The following is a 10232-nucleotide window of genomic DNA, read 5'->3' on the forward strand; positions in this document are numbered from 1 at the left end:
AGTGGCTCCCAGCCTTAGCTGACCTCCCTGGGACGCACCCTTTATGAGACTGATTCTTACAGCCTCATCTCCTGTGCTTGCCTCTGTCACCAGTCACAGCTGTCAGACCCCCACGTGGCAAAGCAGCCTCTAGTAGCCTCCTGCTGGCTCTCTGGATTCTTTCCCACCAGATTCTAGGATTTACGCAGCCCTGGACCTAAGCTGTGTGTGGGCAGGTACGATGTTGATCCGCCCACTCCTGTGTAGCTAGTACTCAGTAAAAGCTGGCCAGATGTCGAATGATGCTGTGTATAGACTATGACATTTTATTTTATTTTAAGGATTTTCTTTGTTTGCCTACTTGCTTGTTTGTTTGTTTATTTATTTATTTATTTAAGAGATGGGGAGAGCAAGCTGGAGTAGGGGGAGGAGCAGAGGGAGAGGGAGAAGCAGACTCCGCACTGGGCACGCAACCCCATGCAGGGCTTGATCTGAAGACTCTGAGATCATGACCCGAGTTGAAATCAAGAGTCAGTCGGTTAACCAGCTGGGTCATCGAGGTGCCCCTAGAGTTTGACCTTTTTTTTTTTAAAAAGATTTTATTTATTTATTTATTTATTATATTTTATTTATTTATTTGGCAGAGACCACAAGTAGGCAGAGAGGCAGGCAGAGAGAGAGAGGAGGAAGCAGGCTCCCTGCTGAGCAGAGAGCCCTATGTGGGGCTCGATCCCAGGACCCCGACATCATGACCTGAGCCGAAGGTAGTGGCTTACCCCACTCACTGAGCCACCCAGGTGCCCAAGATTTTATTTTTTTTTTATTGATTTGAGAGAGAGCATTAGTGGGGGAAAGGAACAGAGGGAGAAGCAGACACCCCGCTGAGGAGGGAGCCTGATGTGGGGCTCGATTCCTGGACCCTAGGATCATGACCTGAGCCAGAGACAGATGGTTCACTGACTGAGCCACCCAGTATGTCCCTAGAGTTTGACATTTTAAGAAGTAAATATATGTTATGGGATTGGGAACCCAGAAGGAAAATAAAAGCTGCAATTCTCCTTCTCACGTTCACAATAATTTGTGTAGTCCTCTCTGTTATCAAGAGATCTTTCGTATATTCTTCTCAGCTCTTAGGAATAACAGGTAAAAACTGCTTTGCTGTTTCAAAATACTGACATAATGGGATTTCTCCCCTGTTATATAAACTGTGCACAGTACACAGAAAGGCAAAAACCTCTCCAAACCAGGGTCTAAAATCTAAGAAAGACTGCTATAATTAATGTTCCTGACTCTGAAATAAACGTTTTTCTTCTCCTTCTTATTAAATCAAATATCATATGAGGCAATTATTCTGCCAAAAAATTGTTTTTTAAAAATTGAGGTATAACTAACATGTAAGCTTATATAAGCTTGAAGTGTACACCATAATGATTCAATATTTGTATACGTTGTGATATCAACACAGTAAGTCTAGTTAAAATCCATCACCAACATAATTACACAATATTTTTTCTTGTTAAGAAGAAAAACCACTTATGATCCTACTGCCTTAACTAAATCAACTGCCTACCTCTGTGTTTCCTCAAATTAGCATATTAGTGTCTTATCTGAATTAAAGCCTGAATTGAACCAGCATGACGCTAATTCATCTTTTTATTTATTTATTTTTAAAACTCCGCCTTGGCCCGCCTTCTTGGCGATCACTGCAGCTTGTCAAATGTCCTCCTGGGGCTGATCTCACGATGAAAAATTTGCATTGTCCATTCTCTTAGAAAATAGTATTTTTCCTATATGAAGGAACTAGAAAAAACAAGCAGACCCATAAGATGAAGCCAAACTCCGGATTAGAATATATGTTTTTGCAGAGACTTTAAAAGAGCAAAGTGTATCTCAAGATGTAAAGAGCCCAGTGAACTCTTAAGATGGTCCGTGATGTGTGTGTGTGAGGAGGAAAGACGGACTTAAAGGGGATTCTAATATGTGACCCGAGGACAGCTGCAGGGTCAACAGAGTGGCAGTGATGAGCACTGGGACAGAGCTGTGAGTTTTCCCGTTTCCCCCGAGGGTCTCAGCACTCTCACGGCCTCGCTGGGTGGGCAAGACCATTCACTAACCTCCTCTTCTTCGGGAGAAACGGATGCTCTCTTCAATAACAATCAAGGGAGGGGCGCCTGGGGGGCTCAGTCGGTGAAGCGACTGCCTTCGGCTCAGGTCACGATCCTGGAGCCCCGGGATCGAGTCCCGCATCAGGCTCCCTGCACCCCGGGGAGTCTGCTTCTCCCTCTGACCTCCCCTTTCATGCTCTCTCTCAAATGATAAGTAAAGTCTTTTTAAAAAATGAAGGGAAAAACAATAAAGAAATGGGTGTTCAGAACGTGGCGAAACCTCACTCAGCAGGTAAGCGGCAGAGTTGAGAAGCAAATGTAGGGCTTTTGACCATAAATCTTACCCCTTTCCAACACCTCCTTCTGGAGTGTGGACTACCCTGTTCTTCCGGAGCTAGGAACGGGCCAGCTGACCTCCTGTCCTGTGCGTTGCCCAAAGGCTGGGGTTGATGGGAGACACTTGCTTTTCGTGAAGCTTACTTTTGGCTTCTTCTCCTAATATTTATTCAGGATGATTTCCCCAGTGTACCGTTGCTTATGAGGTTCAAAGTCCTGAATAAACATTGGATTTTTTATCTACCTGCAGTTCATTCAAATAAACTGATATCTTTGATATAAACATAAGCCAAAGCTGTGATAAAGAGACATTTGAAGGATGTTCAGGGTGTTTGGTTTTCATTCTTCAGTTGCTTTCAAGCTAGGCTGTAGGGTTTAAATAGTGCCGTAAATTGTACTGCCTCTGACAGAGAGTAGAATGGAAGCCTCATGACATTGCCAAAATATTCCTTTTAAATTTCTCATTGGTCGTTAGTTTTGCTTCTTTTCTGTTGGAGGAAGAGACATTAAAGCAGATTTACTCCATAGCTAAGTCTTGACCATACCACACTCCATTACCTGAAATTATGAATTCCAAAAAACTCTGAAAGCCCCATTTCAAAAAATAAGTTATGCAAACTTATTTGGTGAAAAACGCCGATCTAAACTGATAGAAGTTTAGGCTTATTTATCCTACTTAATGTGGATATTTACGTGTTTGCCCCAGGAATAGTAATACCAGGTCCTGTCTGGTGTACTCCTAGTACTGGTTGCATAAAATCTGAAACATTCTGAATTCTGAAATGCATCTGGCCCCAAGGCTTTCAGATAAGGGACTGTAAATCTCTTCTGAAGAAGAGGGACCTTCTGTGAATAACCCAGAGTAATGGAGAAAACACAGCAGTGATTAGAGTACATTTCCCAGTCGTGCCCTTCCTGATGGAAGATTCTGTGTCCTCATGCTGTTGACCTCATGCACACCTACATGACTGACTGTCTTTGGCAAATGGAAAGTGAGCAGAAGTGAGTCATTTCCGGGCAAAGCTTGAAGAGGCAACAGATAACTCTCCATTCGCGCACTCTCTTCTGCCACAAGCGCATCAGTGTTGCAGCGGAAGGCTCAGGTCCATCAGCTTGGGTGCCCAGTGAAGCCTGGCGTACAGCTGTGGCAGGACGTACCATCTGGAGACAGAATGGGAAAGAGAAAGAAACCTTCACGGCTGAAGCCTCTGGGGTGTAACCCAGTCTGTCTCCACTGACATGAACAGAATCAGTGCCTTCCAGGATAGAGCCGTCCGTTCCTGTAACATCTGTGGGCAGTGACCTTTAATGACCAACAGTCAGCATCCTGCAGGGATTCCCGGTTCAGCTCTGTGGATGAACAGTGAAGGAGACACCGAGTCAGGGCTGGTCTGCCACATGCTGTGCTTACCCCCAGCCGCCACCCCAGTGTTGGTTTCCATATGTGGACCCAAAGCCAAATTTCTGCTGACTTTATGTATCCAAACACATTGGACATTAACACACATATTTTCTTGCTTTGCTGGACATAACAAAGGACATCAGTACTTCATGCTTATTAGAACAAATCAACACAAAAGTATGTAAGGAAAAAGTTTATTCTCGTTTTCTCTTCTTTCAATGGGTGTATCCTTCCATACCTTTTCCTGTGTTAGACACATATATACAGGGTCAATTGTTGACATTATCTTACCATGAACATGAACTCTGCCAAGAAGATCCACTCCACTCAGTTATTAACTCTAAGTAAACAAGGAATTCTTTTATTATTAGCTCCTTTTATTAAGTGTTTACTATGTCCAGATCACTCTTGCAAATACTGTATTTAATCCCTTTGTCAACCCTGTGACGTCGGTGCCATTACCATTAACATTTTCCATTTGAGAAAACGGAGGCCTAGGTAAAGAGAGTAATTTGTGAGAGTCACACGGCGTAGGAAGTGGTGGAGTGAGAAACCCAGGCGTTCTGATTCTACACTCTCTGCTCCCAAATTCTGTGCTATATCCCTTCACTCACTGCAGGATAGTCCACGAATGGACAGAAATTTACTCACTCGTCCCCCTACTGATGGGGTTGAGGGCATTCTCTTTTCCTCATGCTCTTACTTGGCTACTGCCAGCAACGTTGAAATGAACACACACTGATCCTGTTTTTATCTGTTGAAAAAATCCCATGTTAGTTTCTTCCTGTCTCCTTAGGGGGAACCCAACCAGCTCTGGCAACCCCAGTCCCGGGTCCAAGGACCAGTTAGGAATTCTTACTTCACCGTTTCCTCTGGTCCCTCCGCGTATCTCTTTGACCCAGGAGCGCCAGAGAGCTCTGTTTAAGTCAACGCAACTTAACATTTAGAAACAAGAGGAAGTGAACTGTAAGGGATTATCTTCTCCTAGATGTGTCAGATGCAATCACACGGCCTGGGTTTATGAAGCGTAGTGAAATATTTGTTTTGATCGCTCACTGACTACGAATACACTCTAATGCACAATCTTGACAGACATCGAGGGCAACGACCCTTACTTTAAGAATCTGGGTCAGGTTTGCCCGACTTCTTCTAATTCAGCAGTCTTGTTGCATGAACAGATCATGCAAAGAAACCTCAGTTGGGTCTGCACGAGTGGCTGCTCCATCTTTGGTATTTGATGCTGCGGGACCCCGCCAGGGCTACTGTCCATTGATTCGTAATGTCTTCTTCCTCATCGTTTAGTATAGGTTTGGAAAGGCGCTTCACTGGGGAGTTTATGAAAAAACAGACCTGCTGTATGAAAAGTGGACATACAATTTAATACTAAAATAATTCCTTAAGATATTTGAAGTGTCAGACTAACCCCCGTATGTTGGAGATGCCTAAAAATAGGGCTTTGCAAAAACCTGAAAATTATTTAAAAGGAAATCGTTAAAAACTCAAGAGATATCTTTAAAGAACTCAATCTAGAAGCAGTGCAGGCCAGGTGTTTGTCCATAGATTGCCACAGTGTGCTCACTTATGAGAGTGAACAGTGAGACAGATTCCATTACTTTAACGTAACCTCTCCAGTGAAATGCAGAGAAGAAAGTCATAGCATAAACTGGGGGTCTCGTGTTTGTGGCTGAGTAGTGTGTTTCTGTGTGGGGTAAGGGTTGGGGGGAGGTAAGCACGAGGTCTTCTTTAAATGCCTTTTTTTAAGAACCACATAGGCTTTAGGGTAACCAACAGTCAATCTACACAGTATATGTTTGAGAGAAATGCGTTCAAGACTGTACAAATTGATGCTCTTGGGGCACCTGGGTGGCTCCGTCGGTTGAGCCTCCGACTCTCAGGGTGGTGAAATGGAGCCCCGGGTCTGGGTCCGGACTCAGCTTGAGATTCTCTCTCTCTCCTCCAGGCACCTCCCCACCCCCAAATAAATAACTCAGTCTTTAAAAAAAAAAAAAAAAAGGATGTTTGCCTAGGTCAGAACTTCTGTTTCAGAAGAAAAGCCTCCCGTCATCTGTGTCCTGCAGGGCTCACTTGTCTTTCTCTGCTTCGCGGCCTTCGCCCTTTCTGCTTGCGTTTCCGTATTGTAGGGGAGAGGCACAGGAGCCTTTAGATAGGGAGCCTCACCCAGAAGCATGTGCTTTGCAGGCCTCACGCTGTTCAAGCAAGCGTGGGAAACGTGGCAGGTATTCACCATCCCCCGTTCATGAACACTGCTCGCCCCGCGAGAGCCTGTGCCCCGTCCATGGTACTGATTAAGATGCTAATTTCCCAGCAGGGCGCTATTTCCAAACTCTACACTCATTAGCAAAAGCACAGGTGAGGACCAAGATATGAATAGCTGAGTGCCCCTAGCAGAGTTTCACCCCCAGACTGGGGGCTCCTGATTAGGACAACTGACTCCCCTGGAGTAAAGCTTAAGCCAACGAACACATCGTTGTATTCCATCGTTTGTACTGAGGATTTTAAAGTAAATCATAGACACGTAAGCGGCTCTCCATTTTACTTCTGTTTCTCTGTATTCATTCAGTTTTTGCCCTTGGCCACGTACTTATTTCCATTTCTGGCTGAGCTCCGGCCCCAGGCTTGCTCCTGAAGACAGGAGCAAGTTCTCTTTTTATACCTAAGAGTACGGAAAACGATCGTCCCTGTTTTGAGTGACCACTGACATTCTTTTATTTACTATTGCCATTGTGTTAGGTGCAGTGTTTTGGCCTTAAAGATGTAAAGCTCTGCCAGAAGAGGAAAAAAAAAAAAGTCACATTTCTCCTTTGTGTGGAATGCTTTACACTTTAGGCCTTTCGGGCTCTGCTTCCTCTCACCTGTCAAGTGCGGGATTTGGACTTTCCCGGGAGCTCTGAGGCTCAGAGATGGTCTTCCTTGACCTGACAGTTACACCGGAGGCTAAGTCTGTGGAACAGGGTCTGCATATTAAAGGGCTTGCTGATTGGGTAAAGGTCTTTTCCCTTAGGATCGTGTATCTGTGAATGCTGGGCATTGCTATTCGATAACACAGCCAGCTCTGTCCCCGTACTGACTAATGGAAGCGTGTGGTGACAGTGTCAAGGTTCTGCCGTAGGTGGGGTATCCTTTAGACTGGGGTAGGGGGCATCAGAGGGAGAATTCAAGGGATACAATTCCTTCAATTTTGTGCAATCAGTGACCAAAAACATGTGAAGAGTGTCACAATCTTCCCATGTTTGTTTCACATTGAGTTCTGCCGTCTCTGTCGGTCGCATGATTTGGTCAAGGCAGCGGACTCTGCCTCTGAATATTGAGAGTTGTCCGAGGAGGAGGAATGGGCTGGCAGCAGCGTCCGTACTGACTCTCAATTTCAATATTATTTTGTACTTTTTTTGTTTCAATGTCCATTTCTTCTTTAATGGTAGTTATTCTTCATTACACCGAAACTCAATATAGTGAAGCTTGAAAGAAGGACTTATAGGTCTGGGTATCTTTTCAGTGCACGGTACCTGTGGACTGGTTCAGTGAGTTGCCGATCTCTGGGCTGGTGGCACCCTAATGGAAGGACTTCGTTACTGCTCATTTGTGGCTGTCTTCCCCTGGTGGTTCTTCTCCTTTTGGCCTTAAAGATGTAAAGCTCTGCCAGAAGAGGAAAAAAAAAAGTCACATTTCTGTTCTCTCTTCTCCAGTTCCCGTGATTCTGTTCATCTCCAAAAGGGAGTTGGGACCATGTGTGTGGGCACTTGGAGCCTTCTGTTCCCCAGACATCTGGGGAAGAAGGATTGGCAGAAATTGGCTGCTTTTTCAGCCCAATTTCTTTTTTCTGGATAGTTCAGTTCAATTTGTTGCTTTTCCTTTAAGCCATCAAGCCATTAGGTCAAGCAAAGAAAAAAAAGCAAGCACGCCTCGAGTCATATTTGGTTATTCTTAATTTATTAGAGAATAAAAATTGAAGGACATAATATTACACTTTCATCGTCTTAAAATCAGTGATTTTTATTGTGCTTTTGGCCAAATTTTCTCTCTCCCCACCTCCAACCATTATCCTTCGGACTAATATACCTTTGTACGCCTCTTCTTGTGACTCCAAAGAAATTTCATGATGCGATGATTCGTCTTTAAATTCGTGTTTGGTCGTCTGTTTCCTTTTTCAGAGCCGCTCTTCAGCTTTTCCTGCCGTGTTCTGCGCGCTGGCCGTCCGACACTTCAGCAGGCTGCCTCGTCCCCTGGCTCTAGGTTGGTCCGGCCCCCGGAAGCGTGGGCAGGGATCAGAGGGAGGGAGGAGGTGGGGCGCCTGTGCCTTTACTGCCCCTCGCCTCTCTTTGTAATGTCTAGTGCATTGGCTGCATTTCTGGGTGGACGTATGTTTTCTATAAACTGTCCCTCTCTACACCGCTTCTTTGTTTCCAAATTCCAGTGGCCCCCTTGCCTTTCAGGCTTATGGGTATCAACAGGGACCACCAATAGCCAACTGCACTGTCCCTTGAGGTTTCCTGCCTGCTGCCCACCGCACTGCAGACAGGCGCTTTGCTAAACTTCCAAGTTACTGCATTGGGATATAGCATCTGTGTCTTGCGGGGCCCTGACGGACAGGATGATACAAGAAACGTCTGTCTTACCGGGAGGGAGTGTGGTGCAGTGGTTATCTTCCTTTTGGTATGAGACCAGCTTCTTTGGGCTTGGAGACACTCCCAGCACTTGTTAAGTGGAAATGAGGATGATTTAATCACCCTGAGCTGTAGCTTTCTCAAATTTAAAGTGGGGATAGGAGCACCTGGCGGCACAGTCAGCTATGGGACCGACTCTTGATTTTGGCTCAGGTCTGATCTCAGGGTTGCGAGATCGAGCTCCGCATTGGGCTCAGTGCGGAGTCTGCTGAAGACTCTCTCTCCCTCTCTAAAATAAATAAATCCTTAAAAAGAAATAAAGTGAGATAATACTATATATTTCACAGAATTATTGTAAGAATATGTATAAGTACTCAAAAATGTTAATTGTTATGTTAGTTTAAATTAATACAAATATTTATGTGTATATACAAAGTTTTAGTTTCCCCCGACACCGAGTAGCTTCCTCACTAGTGAGCTGAGCAGTTAGAAAGCAGTGGTTTTTAGTTCCTCTACGCTGTGTGCTGCTGATCTTCGAGTTTCAAGTTATGTGGACCTCCTTGTCCCTTATGCCCCGTAAGTTCCTGCTGGTCTAAACCACACTTCGTCTCCCACAGATGGTCTGGGCTGCTCTCATAATCTTACCTCAAATCTGTGGAATTTTCTGCCCTCTATTCTTCAAATGGTGAGTAGCACTCACCCGGTAAAGTGAAAGTCTTCTGCAGGAGGGTGGGCAGGCGTCCTGGCACTGGAGAGCAGGCCGCTGACTGCTCAGAGCCTGTGCACCCTTGGGCACTGTACCTGCTCTCCACGGTAGCTGTGTTTTGTTCCTGTCTGCTTTCAACTCTGGCTCTCCAGTGCTAGGAGAGCACCAGCTACTCCTGGGGAGAGTTGCAAGGATTAACTAATTGATCAGTTCAAAGGCTTGGAAGCTGGCAGAGAGTTTAGTAGGAAGGGCAGGCTGGTAACTTCTGCAGGCTCTGTGGGAGGACAGAGTGTACAAACGGCTCCTCTGATTCGATTTGGTATCTAGTAGGACTTGCTTGTTGTGTCACACGTCCCGTTAGAATGAGTTCTGTATGTCATTGCATTTAAAAAACGGCCTGGGGAAATGTTCTAAGATGAAAAGATGCGTTTGGGAAATACATGAAGCTTTTGTCAAAGGGAGTTGCAGTTATGGAAGCCACCAGAGTTGGGATGGGAGAGAAGCCCTGTGAAGTGTCTTTTAGGAACATTCACTCTTAGGGGCCCGCTGTGTGTCTGGGCGGGACCACAGGCAGAAAGTTCCATAGACCGGAGGAGGAGACAGACAGACGCCCAGTGAGACCCTTTAAAGCGTGCCACAGGCTAACAGGGATGAACATACAAGGTACAGAAGGACAAAATCGAGCAGTAGTTGGCTCACCCTGGGGGAAATTAGGAAAGATTCATAAAGGAGGAGAGGCTTGAGTTGGTCTTTAAGGATAAGAGAAGTTTACCACGTCGCAGACAGAGGGAACAGCTTGTGAGAAGCTTCTCTCTGTCTGGGTTTTATCCAGACAACATCAAGAGTTTACACTCCCTCAATACCTTGCTCTGTCTCATTCTTCGCACCTAGTAGATACTCAGTTAACACCTGAAAATGGAGAGTCGTGGGTGATAGGCAGTGATTTCAATTTTATTCATCAGGATTTTCTTTAGTTTTGAAAGTTTCGATAACAAACATGTCTCTCTTTGGTAGGAAGAGTGTACTAAAATATTCAGGGAATGGCTATAGAGGCTGCGGCTACATTGGGTTTAAAAATTGTT

This window comes from Mustela lutreola, chromosome 1 (genome assembly GCF_030435805.1).
Source record: "Mustela lutreola isolate mMusLut2 chromosome 1, mMusLut2.pri, whole genome shotgun sequence".
NCBI classification, from domain to species: Eukaryota; Metazoa; Chordata; class Mammalia; order Carnivora; family Mustelidae; genus Mustela; species Mustela lutreola.